The sequence below is a fragment of the Macaca nemestrina genome, chromosome 11 (assembly GCF_043159975.1).
Source record: "Macaca nemestrina isolate mMacNem1 chromosome 11, mMacNem.hap1, whole genome shotgun sequence".
In the NCBI taxonomy this organism is placed as follows: Eukaryota; Metazoa; Chordata; class Mammalia; order Primates; family Cercopithecidae; genus Macaca; species Macaca nemestrina.
Window position 1 is genome coordinate 127,962,730 of NC_092135.1, and position 14,303 is coordinate 127,977,032.

Consider the following 14,303-nt stretch of genomic DNA (forward strand, 5'->3'; position numbering starts at 1 on the left):
CTGTTTTTCTATTTCTATTACAAAAAGAAACCTGAGCCATCTGATTAATGTTCCTATCTTTAGTTATAGTGAAACACTAGCCCAAATGATTCTATAATTCAGAGTAAAGCAATATTTCTAAACAGCAGAAGTACTGCCCCTAGGAAGCATTCTGGAAACATACACTAGGAAGCAGGGGTGCTATTCCCATTTAGCAGGTGTGGATTAGAGGTAAAGATGGGCAACATATGGAACAAAAAGACCCAACGAAGAACTGTCCCATGCCCAATACATTTCAAACAATCTTGGTAATATATGAAAACCTTATGAAAAACTCTGACAATGTGGCAGTGACATAGGTGAAAAACATGCTTGCAATTTCTCAGATTTGTTTTGCACAGTTCTTACATATTAAATTTTCCAGGAATGCAACAACAAACGATTATACTATTTTTTTCTTTTGGCAGTTTTACCAAGAGTCAGGCACCATTTTTAATGCCTTATGATGAAAATGCTGCTTATGGCATTTAAGTTTATTGTTGTAGCTGTCACACTCAGTGACTCCAAATACAGATGCACTATAATTTTGTGTCACTGTGTCCAAGCACTTACCTATTGAGATGTTATTTTTGTTATCAACTATTTTCCTTTTGTTTATCTTTGTAAAATGCTGAAACATTATATCAGTATTTCTAAACTGTGGGTAGACAGGTATTTTATTTCTTCATTTATTTGAAAATATTAAAAGAGCATAACATAAAGATATTTATATGATATACACTATAGACAGGGAGCATTGCCTCTGATAGACTTGAGAACCACTGTACTAACCTACTCCCTTCAAAAGATATTAGGTTTGCCACCAACAAATATACGCAAGTCACAACGGGGCATATAAATATAGGTAACAAATAGTCTAGTCCCTGTCCTCAAGAGGTCAGTCTCATAAAACAAAGTAATCTACCAGGTACTCTCCATAGACGTTTCCAATACTTTTAGCAGGAGAATATAAGCTTTATAGGCCACACCATTTAAACCCGGCACTGAAGAATGAAAAGCTGAGGAAAAAAAGCTTTCCAGTCAAAAGCAAAATATAGGCAAAGGTAGAGGCAAGCAATTATAAAACCCATACAGTAACTGACAAATGATATATACTGCCCTGAACATGGAGATACATCAGAAAATATGGATGAAATGATGTTCACCCCTATGCAATCCATTCATGTAACCAAAAACTACTTGTACCCCGAAAGCTACTGAAATTTTAAAAAGTATATATATATATATAGTTTTTTTTTTGTTTTTTTTTGTTTTTTTTTTTAAGGATAGGCTATGGTCAGACAGGGAAGGTTTCTTTTATTTATTTATTTTTTTTTGAGACAGTCTCACTCGGTTACCCATGCTGAAGTGCAGTCGTGTGATCTCAGCTCACTGCAACCTCTGCCTCTTGAGTTCAAGAGATTCTCCTGTCTCAGCCGCCTGAGCAGCTAAGACTACAGGTGCCTGCCACCATGCCCGGCTAATTTTTATATTTTTAGTAAAGATGGGATTTCACCATGTTGGCCAGGCTGGTCTCGAACTCCTGACCTCAAGTGATCCTCCTGCCTCAGCTTCCCAAAGTGCTGGGATTACAGGTATGAGCCACTGTGCCTGGCCAAAATAAATGTCTGAAGACTTTAGAGATAGTATGAGAAAAATGGAGGAAAGCACCACTATTAATCTTCTAAAAAGGAGCCTCTGCTTTCTTTTGCTCTCTGTATTACAAGAAAACAGCCTTCCAAATGTGATAGAAAAGCTTGCAGTTAGTATAAGAATCACTTGTATGTGTATTTTTAAGTGACACTGAACCCTTTTAAGAAGGCATTCCAAGACTGGGAAAGCTTTTTAAAAGTGGTTTGGAATATCAGAAGAATGAAAGCAAATCCGCATTGAAGGATATGAGACAATTTATGGCAGCTGACAATTTCTTATAGGTTTCCAGTATGCTTATGAGGTGACTTTGACTCAATCCCAAACTTGATTAAAATAAGGCATAGTGCAAAGGAAATTACTAATAGAAAACATATAAACTATTACTTTGTAGGCCCCCCCCAAAATTTTTTTTTTTTTTTTTTTTTGAGACGGAGTCTCGCTCTGTCGCCCAGGCTGGAGTGCAGTGGCCAGATCTCGGCTCACTGCAAGCTCCGCCTCCTGGGTTCACGCCATTCTCCGGCCTCAGCCTCCCGAGTAGTTGGGACTACAGGCGCCCACCACCTCGCCCAGCTAGTTTTTTTGTATTTTTTAGTAGAGATGGAGTTTCACCGGGTTAGCCAGGATGGTCTCGATCTCCTGACCTCGTGATCCGCCCGTCTCGGCCTCCCAAAGTGCTGGGATTCCAGGCTTGAGCCACTGCGCCCGGCCCCCCCAAAAAATTTAACACGGGTACAATTAAGAATCAAATGTTTCTAACTTCCAACTACACAAAAGTAGCCTCTGCTTCTCCTTAGAACAAGGCAACCATGCCAATGTTGAACACAGCACCGTATTATCTTGTCTCCTGACCCCAAGGCCTGATGGGACAGGCTAGTTTCAGCATTACCAATGCAGCAGGCCCACGTCTCCACAGCTAAAACTCCAGGCTGCCTAATTAGAGCAGTAAGATTTACTATCACTGAAAAAGAGCAAGTTACAAATTACCCAGCCAGTTCTACCATAAATATTTTCTTTCATTCATTCATTCACTCATTCATTTATTTATTGAGACAGGGTCTCTAGTCCAGGCTGGACTGCAGTGGTGTAATCTTGGCTCACAGCAGCCTCGACTTCCTGAGCTCAGGTGATCCTCGCACCTCACCCTCCCAAGTAGCTGGGACTACAGACACTTACTACCACACCCGGCTAATTTATTGTATTTTTATTTCTTTCTTTTTTTTTTTTTTTTTTTTGAGACAGAGTCTTGCTCAGTCGCCCAGGCTGGAGTGCAGTGGCTGGATCTCAGCTCACTGCAAGCTCCGCCTCCCGGGCTTACGCCATTCTCCTGCCTCAGCCTCCCGAGTAGCTGGGACTACAGGCGCTCGCCACCTCGCCCGGCTAGTTTTTTGTATTTTTTAGTAGAGATGGGGTTTCACCTTGTTAGCCAGGATGGTCTTGATCTTCTGACCTCGTGATCCGCCTGTCTCGGCCTCCCAAAGTGCTAGGATTACAGGCTTGAGCCACCACGCCCGGCCTATTTTTAGTAGAGACAGGGTTTTGCCATTTTGCCCAGGCTGGTCTTGAACTCCTGGGCTCAAACGATCTGCCTGCTTCAGCCTCCCAAAGTACTGAGATTACTGGCATGAGACACCACGCCCAACGAATTCTAGTATAAATACTTTTAACAAGGGGCTCAAATTCAGTCATAAGAGGCATTAAATTATTTCTGCATCACATTATGCCTCCCCATAACACTCTCCTCTTCCCAAACAAGCATCAGTTTGAACTTGCTTCTGACTGAACAAATGAGAGGATAAAAAAGAGACAGGAAAGAAAAAAGAATTAAAGAATATAAAAGGAAGGCACTCACACTGGTTAAATAGAAGAATGAAGAAAACACACGAGACCAGTGGCCAAGGTTCACTAAGTAGGCTTTAGGGAAACAAACTATCATAGAGATGCAAATAAGAATGCAAAATAATGTATAAACATCCTATGATAGCCACATCTCAAGAATATTCTATTTTTCCTTTTTTCAGATGCTAAGGTAGGATGGTACTTGTCCAACCACTTGGAAGCACGTACAGTCATGTGACTTACTTCAGCCAAGGGAATGTGAATAGAAGTGAATCACTGCTGGGGGAAGTTCTGGAGAGTCAAGAGTACAGTTCACCATATTCTCCTACTTGACAACACATCAAGGTATCTGAGTATCTGAATGTGCAGACATGGGAGCAGAGCTTACTGCTGACCCGGACAGACAACTTTTTTAGTGGCTAGATTATAACTACTAATATCTAGGAGATGTTTTTTTCCTGTAGTATCATCTAGCCCACCTTGCTACATAGCCCATTTTACCTATGCTCTATTTCAACCCTTCCTTACTCCAATCATGTTTTCATCATTTTAGGAAAAGAGAAAGTTACATTTCTATGCCCAGAAATTCCAAGGAAACAAATATCCTTTTCTAACCCATACTAGTAATTGTTGAACACCTACCACTTACCAGCAAATTAACATGACACACAAAAATTCAAAATAAAACCCAGACTGTGAAAGGAATTAATAAGTCCACATGTCAAAGACAAATATAGTTGACATATACCACACCTGCTTTGCAACTGTTGCTTCAGCCTCAGAGCCCAGATCAATGAGGTCATCTCTAGAAATGTTTCTCATCTGACTCTAATAACAACCTGTATCCCCATTTCCTCTACCGAGCTGGGTTGCTTTCTGGGTTCTTTCCCTGGGAGGAAAAGAAAAACCCTACCCTACCCTCCTTTCTATAACTACTATAGAGCATGGTGCTTACTAACGTGGTGTTCTACAAATGAATGAATACCATCTGACACTGATGTTGTGTTAAGGCAGAACTCTAAAATGCCAAAAGAGGCATTATTAAAATAACACATGCATTATCTCCAGAATCAGAACAACAGTAGAATAAGCAATCCTAGAAAAGGCTAAGAGTCAACACAACTTTAAAGAACTACTAAGGAATTTAAACTTGCCAAAACGTTAGTACACACATACTCTTTGCTCTTTTCCGCCTGTCCATCTTCCTCCATAAGGCATGTACACAGCAGTTGGCAACTTCAGATGCATATCTTCCCATCTTTGTCACCAGAAAGAAAAAAAGCTAAATCTTCCAACTTTTCTCATCTTGATCATGTGACCACACCAGGTTTATCACTGTGCTCAAAAAGAGGGAGTACTGTCGATTCCCCTAGCTTTCACCAAAGGTTAAGGAATAGCTAACAGGATCAGAGTAAAACTATATTAGAACAGAGTAACTACCCATAAATGCATGGGAAGCCATTCCACAAGACTACTGTTTTAAGGAGAGGTGCCGTGCAGAACAAAAACCATGAAGAACATTATTTATTGCTACCTCCATGAAAATGGTATAATCTTTTTAATAATTCAAAATGAAAGAGGGCTTGATCTAGCTTAAGAAGATGAGAGGCCTAAAAGTTAAGCTTTAAGGCACAGGGAAAGAAAGAAACATGGTGTACAAAGAGATGGTGAGATCTGCCTGGATGGACATGACACGGTAGGAAGAAGCAGTGACATAGTAAGGACAGATGAACAGAGAGGAAGCAGCCAGACAGATACTGAGTCTGTAGTTCCTGGGGATCCCCAAAGTGTTACAATGCTTTGGGATCTGTATAGGATTTCTAAGACTGGAAAAGAGTATGAACTACATCAATGTGGAAACTATTGAATGGATCTTGAAAGACTGGCAGAATTTCAGTAAGATAAGGTCTAAAATGCAGAAGGCAGGCATTTTAAAAGGAAAATGGCATGATCAAAATTACTAAAGAAAGAAATTGCAAGGTATTTTAAGTAGTTAAGAATAGAGAAACTATCAAGTTTTAGTCTCTGAAACCAGTAGATATGAATTGTTTGGCATTGTATTTTTTTTTTTTCTTGCCGTATACTTCTTTCAAAAATCAGAAAAAGGAAAGTTAAGTTGATTGGTACACTGACAGCTTGTCCTGAGTCATTCTTGAGTGTGGCTTCATTATTTCCCTAGAAAATATCCCAATCCAGCTAGGCGCGGTGGTTCACACCTGTAATCCCAGCACTACGGGAGGCTGACGGGGAGGATCACTTGAGCTCAGCCTGGCCAATGTGGTAGAACCCTGTCTCTACTAAAAATACAAAATTAGGCAGGCATGGTGGTGCACACCTGTAGTCCCAGCTACTTGGGAGGCTGAGGCAAGAGGAGGATGAGGCAGGAGGATCACCTAAGCCCAAGAGATGGAGGTTGCAGTGAGTCAAGTCACACCACTGCACTTCAGCCTGGGCAACAGAGCAATACACTGTCAAAGAAAAGAAAAAAGAAAAAAGAGATCCTAATCCAAACATAGTATGGCTTCTTCCCAAAAGACATTAGTAATATGGTTTAGATGTTTGTCCCATCCAAATCTCATGTTGAAACGCTGGAGACAGAGCCTGGTGGGAGGTGTTTGAATCACTGGGGTGGATGGATCCCTCATGAATGGCTTAATGCCAGTCCCCTTGGTGGTGAACGAATTCTTGCTCTGAGTTCACTTGAGATCTGGTTGTTTAAAAGTGTGCGCCTGCCCCCTCCCCACCCCTTGCTCCCACTCTTGCCATGTGATATGCTGGCTTTGCTTTCTGCCATGATTTTAAGCTCCCTGAGGCCCTCACCAGAAGCAGATGCCAGCACCACACTTTCTGTACAGCCTGCAGAACCATAAGCCAATTAAACCTCTTTTCTTTATAAATTACCCAGTCTCAGGTACTCCTTTACAGCAATGCTGAAGCCTAATACCATTTGAAATTGGAAAATATAAAAACTAAATATTAGTAAGGAAAATCAACAATCCTAGTACAATCAACTTATAATTATATGCAAATGAAAGCAGTCTTATAGAAGACAATTTTCTACAAGAGTAAATATTTGAAAACATACTCAACCCAGCAATTCCACTTGCAATAACCTAGCTTAGAGAAGTACCAGTACAAGTTCACAATGATAATGAGAATGTTCAGGTGTGGCATCATTTGCTATGGCAAAAACCTGAAACCAAATGATGAAAGAGAAGTGATTATATATACACACAATTGATATATCCACATAACAGAAAATTATGCAGACATTAAAACTGATAATATAGTATTAATGACAGATAGTGTTAAAAAAAAAAAAAAAAAAGCCTACATTAAGGCCAGGTGCAGTAGCTCATGCCTGTAATCCCAGCACTTTGGCAGGCTAAGGCGGGAGGACTGTTTCAGGCCAGGAGCTTAAGACCAGTCTGGGCAACACAGCGAGACCCCTATCTCTATTTTAAAAAAAGAAGAGTCTGGGTGTGGGGGCTCATGCCTGTAATCCCAGCACTTTGGGAGGCTGAGAGGGGCAGATCACTTGAGCCCAGGAATGTGAGACCAGGCTGGCCAACACAGTGAAACCCTGTCTCTACTAAAAATAAAAAAATTAGCCAGGTGTGGTGGTGGGCACCTATAGTCCCAGCTGCTCAGAAGGCTGAAGCAGGAGAACTGCTTAAACTCGGGAGGCAGAGGTTGCAGTGAGCTGAGATCCCACCACTGCACTCCAGCCTGGGCGACGGAGCAAGACTCTGTCTCCAAAAAAAAAATAAAGAAAAAAATGCATATGATACAGTTAATGAAGATAGTAAGTCACATTACAGTATATAAAATGATTCTATCCTTAAAAAGAAAGAAACGAACCAAAATACAAATAAAAAGCTGTCAAAAATGTCCTCTTACTCAAAAATCTTCCTATCTTTTAAGAGTCTGTTAAACTCTGCACCTTCTACAAACTCTTAAGTATTCCTATAAACTTACAGGACTTACAAGACTCAAGTCTTCTTTTCTTACCAGTACATGTCATTTATCTTCTAATGGGTAATTCCTGTCTTGCCAACTGTTTTAAAGCTTCTTTGAGACTGACTTATACTTCTCCAAGTCAACCTTTAAGGACTAGGACTGTGGTTTTCACATAATAAACTGGTAAGGATTAGCTAAACCAATTAAAAAGTCAGTTCTCCTGTACAGTGGGACAAAGGGAGATTAATAACAAAAACAAAGAAAAAAATAATAGAACAGGAGACTACATCAAAAATTATTCTCAGCCAGACTCATTCTTTAAACCTACTTTTTCAATGTGACCTCATTACTAGAGAAACAGCAATAAAACAAGAATAAGGGTTTTCTTCTTTATCAAATTAGCAGAAAAATACAAAATGCAGATAATGTGACTAGAACGAGAAAAAGCATTCTTTCCCCTGATGGTGATAATGTAAACAGGAAGTAAAAAATTAATGCACAACAAAGTTATTCACAAAAAACTCCCATGCACCAAGTAACTTCACTTCAGGGACCCTTTCCTGAAGAGGTATCTGAAATGGGAACATTTGGAGCATAAGCAAAAAACTTTTCCCCTACACCTACCTACCTATCCAAAAACTGAAAAAAGTAGCCATGGAAAATACTATATGTTCATTCTGTGGATTATCTGGCCACCATCTGTAAATGATTACCAAAAGATCATAATGACATGGGCAATGTTAATGTTAGGGTATTGAAAGAAAAGAGCAGGATACCAAAATGTACACACAGTATGATCAGCTACATGCCAAAGTGTACAGATAAAAAATAAAACGTTAACACAGACTTTTCTCTGAATGGTTCTTATTTTCTTTTTGTACTTTTCCGTATCCCAAACCTTTGAAATAGTTTTTTTAAAGTGAAAACACAACTCTATTTCTTTCTATATAATCAGTGGGGGGTTAAAAAAATCTCTGCACTAAAAATGTAAAGAAAAATAATAAATAGAAGGCTATATCCTATGTCTCACAACTGAGTTTTTGCTGAGTAATACATAATTATTAAAACTCTGTAGGCAAATTTTTTGATGGGGTGAGAAGTAGGCAGCTGTATGCAAGCATTTCCTTTCATCATTCAAAAATTTCAGACAGATTCTAGTCAAATGTAAAAATGGACCCATAACAGAGGAAAAATTTATTCTTAGCATGGAGAAGGCAAAGGAAGAAAAACCAAATTGGTAGACTTAATTATTAAATTTTAAAATGTTGAAGAAATTAAAATAAACCATAAAAAAAAACAAAAAAAATTTGTCCATGTTAGTTAATCAATACCTTCCACATAAAGGGCCCTGACAAAACAGTAAGTATCTCCAAAAGTATACAAAAGGCACTAACAAACAGCTCAGAAAATAAATGCAAATGGCCACAGAGCAAATTTTTCCACTCTATAGTAAACAAAGAAATGCTAACTTTAAACCAAGGAATTCTTTTTCCCCACAAACTTTTCTTTTTAAAAAGGGTATGCTCTATTGACTAGGATTTGGCAAAATGAGCACTCTCAAGAAGTATTAGTAGAAGTATTAAATTGGCCCAAGATTTCTGAAAGATTTAACAGATTTAGGCACCTGTTAAGAGTCTTCAAAATATTCATACCCTTAGATTCTGTAAACCCGTTTCATGAATTTGACTTGATAAAACCAGCTCACATTCAAGTATGATAGGCATAAGCAATATTTTTTACAGCAAAAATCTAAGGAAAAAACCTAGAGGCCCAAATTTAAATCATGGGCTTTTATATTAAAGAAAATCATGGAGCCACTTTAAATTACCTCATGGAAGAATGTTACAGAATTCCAGAAAATACATCTAGTGATAACATCATCCCTATTATTTGTATGTTGCAAGTATACATATATTGATCTCTGAATGTGGAATTTTGAAAAAAAAAGAAGCTACACATATAGAAAAGACTCTAAGAACATAGAACAGAAATATTAACCATGGTTATCTCTGAGTGGTAGGATTAAAATTATTTTCTTTAATTTTCCTGAAGCATCCCAATTTGTATTCTCAATATGCACTGTTTATATAATAAAATCAACATTGAACACAACTACCACTAAAGCGATCTTAAAGTTGCTATAAAAATTCAATTCAATCCTACCACTGCCACTTGAGAAAAACAAGAAAAAGCACATAGTATAATAAAAACGCTACTGCACTGCCAAGAGGGAGGTGGTAGCCTACAAATACCTGTACCACAATTGGAAAAGGCTAGGTAGTATCCCTGAGAGCAACCCAACAGAGAAGCAGTGGAAGGGAGTGATTTCCTATAGAAGAAAAAGAGAACAGGAAAGAGAGGAACAGGTCAGCTACAATAAAAAAAAATTTGAGAGGAAAGGGAGAAAGAAAAACAATAGAAGAATAAGATGTCTAGTTCGACTGTGGATAGTGATGAAGGATGGGTGAAAAGGAAAGCAGAGGTAAAATTAGGAGAGATGAAATATATCCTCAGACTCCACTTTCATTTAAGAATGAATTTAAATAATTTTTAAAAAGAAGCTATCTTGATTTGGAAGAAAGGCACAAGAGGTCACTGGAAGGAGGTTACACAAAGAAGACAGCTTAATGCAGAGGTTTAGAAGAAAACAGTGGGTCAAAAATGAATCCTAGCACAAATCCTGGGAGGGAAAACTGCTACTTAAATTCTAAACTAAAGTTTATACCCTCTTCTAAGTCCCTCATCATAGGGATCCAGTGGTCTGCAGTGAGTGAAACAGTATGGCATAATGAAAAGATTCACTGACTTGAACTCCTGGTCAGGAGTTCAAGACCAGCCTGGCCAACATGGTGAAACCTCATCTTTCCTAAAAATACAAAAATTAGCCAGGTGTGGTGGCCCATGCCTATAATCCCAGCCATTCAGGAGGCTGAGGCAGGAGAAACGCTAGAACCCGCGGGGCAGAGGCTGCAGTGCGCCGAGATCACGCCACTGCACTCCAGCCTGTGTGACAAGAGCAAAACTCCATCTCAACAACAAAAAATATCAACCTGGGGGTTGAAAAGAAGGCCTTCAAAGTTCCTCCCAGTCTTGAGATTTTGTTATGAGCAAAAGAATGAAGCTAAGCAGGCAAAGTGATATTTAAAAGAGCCAGCGGCCGGGCGCGGTGGCTCAAGCCTGTAATCCCAGCACTTTGGGAGGCCGAGACGGGCGGATCACGAGGTCAGGAGATCGAGACCATCCTGGTGAACACGGTGAAACCCCGTCTCTACTAAAAAATACAAAAAACTAGCCGGGCGAGGTGGCGGCGCCTGTAGTCCCAGCTACTCGGGAGGCTGAGGCAGGAGAATGGCGTAAACCCGGGAGGCGGAGCTTGCAGTGAGCCGAGATCCGGCCACTGCACTCCAGCCTGGGCGACAGAGCCAGACTCCGTCTCAAAAAAAAAAAAAATTAAATAAAAATTAAAAATAAATAAAATAAATAAAATAAAAGAGCCAGCATCTTCTCATCTCATTTGCATTCTTAAAACTAATCAGATGTTTTGGCTAAAGCTCTAAATTTCTTTTTTTTTTTTTTTTTTTTTCTGAGACGGAGTCTCGCTCTGTCTCCCGGGCTGGAGTGCAGTGGCGCAATCTCGGCTCACTGCAAGCTCCGCCTCCCGGGTTCACGCCATTCTCCTGCCTCAGCCTCCGGAGTAGCTGGGACTACAGGCGCCCGCCACCTCACCCGGCTACTTTTTGTATTTTTAGTAGAGACGGGGTTTCACCGTGTTGACCAGGATGGTCTCGATCTCCTGACCTCATGATCCTCCCACCTCGGCCTCCCAAAGTGCTGGGATTACAGGCGTGAGCCACAGCGCCCGGCCAAGCTCTAAATTTCTATGCCTGATCACACCCTTCACAATTGAGCATATTATTGACTGGCTTAAACTACATGAACTACAACAAGATTTGTCATTCTACAAATCTAATCGAGTTCCATCTCTGTTACAACTTTGAGCTACTTAAACCAACACATCTTAATCGCTAGTATTAACCACTTCCATTTATGTCCCACTACTTTATTATTTATTTATTTTTTGAGACAGGATATTGCTCTGTCGCCCAGGCTGGAATGCAGTGGCCTGCCCAGTCATAGTTCACCGAAACCCTGAACTCCTAGGCTCAAGCAATCTTCCCACATCAGCCTCCTATGTAGGTAGAAATATCAGTGTGTTCCAGTGTGTCCAGCTAATTTATTTTTTTGTAGAAACAGAACATTTCTACATGTGTCTTTTGACGACACATGATGTGTATTGCTATGTTGCCCAGGCTGGTCTCGAACTCCTGGCCACAAGTGATCTTCCCACCTCAGCCTCCTCAAGTACTGAGATTACAGTCATGAGCCACCATGCTCAGTCTTACTCATTTTTCAAAATACATACTATGTTGGTGCAAAAGTAATTGTGATTTTTGCCATTTAAAAAAAAAAAAAAAATTGCAAAAACCGCAATTACTTTTGCACCAACCTAAATACACAGCTGGGCATACTGGCAGGCGCCTGTAGTCTCAACTACTTGCGATGCAGTGAGCTATGTCTGCATCACTGCACTAGAGCCAGGACAATGGAGTGAGACTCTGTCCCTAAAAATAAAATAAAAACATAATACAATTTTTAAAATTTCTCAGGCCGGGTGCGGTGGCTCACGCCTGCACTTTGGGAGGCCAAGCCAATTGGATCAGGAGTTCAAGATTAGCCTGGCTAAGATGGTGAAACCTTGTCTCTACTAAAACTACAAAAATTAGCCAGTCGCAGTGGCAGGCGCCTGTAATCCCAGCTACTATGGGGAGGCTGAGGCAGGAGAATCACTTGAACCCGGAGGGCAGAGGTTGTAGTGAGCCGAGATCACAGCACTGCACTCCAGCCTGAGTAACTCCGTCTCAAAAAATAAATTTGTAACACTGATATATAGAAAAAATGACCATGCTGAAACACTGTGGATTTTAGAAGCAATGCGCTGTTGATAGCCCAAAATGATTGTCAGTTCACATGCAAGAGTCCCAATGCAACCTGAGAATTAACGTGCATAAAACCTCAGTTGTTCAAAAGGTACAAGTTACTTATACGCACATACATACATATATGTACATCAACATGCAGTCTTTAAAAGACAGAAGAAATGTCAATAGTATCCAATGTCAACAGCACACCTTAGAAGTGTGTAATTATGTTTTCTTTTTAGTTTTCTGTATATTCAAAATAATCTAAAATGAACATGTAACGCTTTATTACAGGAGGAATAATATTTTTAAATCAGCCACATAGGCCGGGTGCAGTGGCTCACGCCTGTAATCCCAGCACTTTGGGAGGCCGAGGCAGGCAGATCACCTGAGGTCTGGAGTTCGAGACCAGCCTCAACACTGAGAAACCCCGTCTCTACTAAAAATACAAAAGTAGCCGGGCGTGGGTGGTGCATGCCTGTAATACCAGCTACTCGGGAGGCTGAGGCAGGAGAATTGCTTGAACCTGGGAGGCGGAGGTTGTGGTGAGCTGAGATTGCGTCACTGCACTCCAGCCTGGGCAACAAGAGCGAAACACCATCTCAAAAAAAATAAATAAAATAAAATAAAATAAAATAAGCCACATAAAGCTAAGTGTGGCTGCTCCAAAGAATAACCTGAATGTAAAAGAGCAAAAATTTTCAGAACAGAGCTCTATATACTAAGTATAAGTGGTAAGAGCTTAACATGCTAAAATACTGAAGTTTACCAATAATCCTATCAAACAGCTATCCCCACTCTGTGGACTAAGACACTGAGGTTTCCTGAAACTCTTAACAGAAGACACATAGCTATTTAACAGCAGAGGCAGAAATCACACACAAAGGCTGGGCGTGGTGGCTCATACCTATAATTGCAGCACTCTGAGAGGCCAAGGCTGGCGGATCACTTGAGGTCAGGAGTTCGAGATCAGCCTGACCAACATGGTGAAACACCATCTCTACTAAAAATACAGAAATTATCAGGGTGTGATGGTGCGTGCCTGAAATCCCAGCTACTTGGGAGGCTGAGGCAGGAGAATTCGCTTGAACCCGGGAGGCGGAAGTTGCAGTGAGCCAAGATCATGCCACTGCACTCCAGCCTGGGCTACAGAAACTCTGTCTCAAAAATAAAAAGAAAAGAAAAAACGAAATCACACACAAAGAAAGCTGCCCTAGTCCAAAGTCCCTATGCTTATCCACTTAAATAGTCTGACATCAGCATGATGTGCTTTGATTTATTCTTTACACTTGACATTAAAAAATTTTTAAATAATTTACTAGATAATATGTATTCACGGCTATGGCCTCAAATGGCTGTAGGAGATAATCCTATTAGAATTTAGAGGCTGAGCGCAGTGACTCACGCCTATAATTCCAGCACTTTGGGAGGCCGAGGCGGGTGAATCACTTGAGGTCAGGAGTTTGAGACCAGTCTGACCAACATGGTGAAATCTCGTCTCTATGTCTCAAAAAACATTAGCCAGGTGCAGTGGTGCACACCTGTAGTCCCAGCTACTTGGGAGGCTGAAGTGGGGGGATTTTTAAGCCTCAGAAGCAGAGGTCGCGGTGAGCTGAAATACTGCCACTGCACTCCAGCCTGGGTAACAGAGTGATGAGACTCTCAAAACAAAAAAATTTAACCATTAAATTTTTTTAGCTAAACATAATCAATTAAGCTAAACATAATCAATGTTAGTCCCAAAATTAGAGAACTAGGCCTTGCAAGAGGAGTTCTGAGTATTTTTTACATGGAATGACAGACCTTGGCTAAATCAGATGGAGTATTACATTCAAGAAAATGCATCTGATCTGATTC

The 14,303-nt window shown here is 40.3% G+C and overlaps 1 protein-coding gene across 29 annotated transcripts in view; it reads right to left on the reverse strand.

Annotated features, from left to right (window-relative positions):
* LOC105473959 (thyroid hormone receptor interactor 12) overlaps window positions 1–14,303 on the reverse strand; it is a 153,631-nt gene that overhangs the window by 94,956 nt on the left and 44,372 nt on the right. The window lies entirely within an intron of this gene.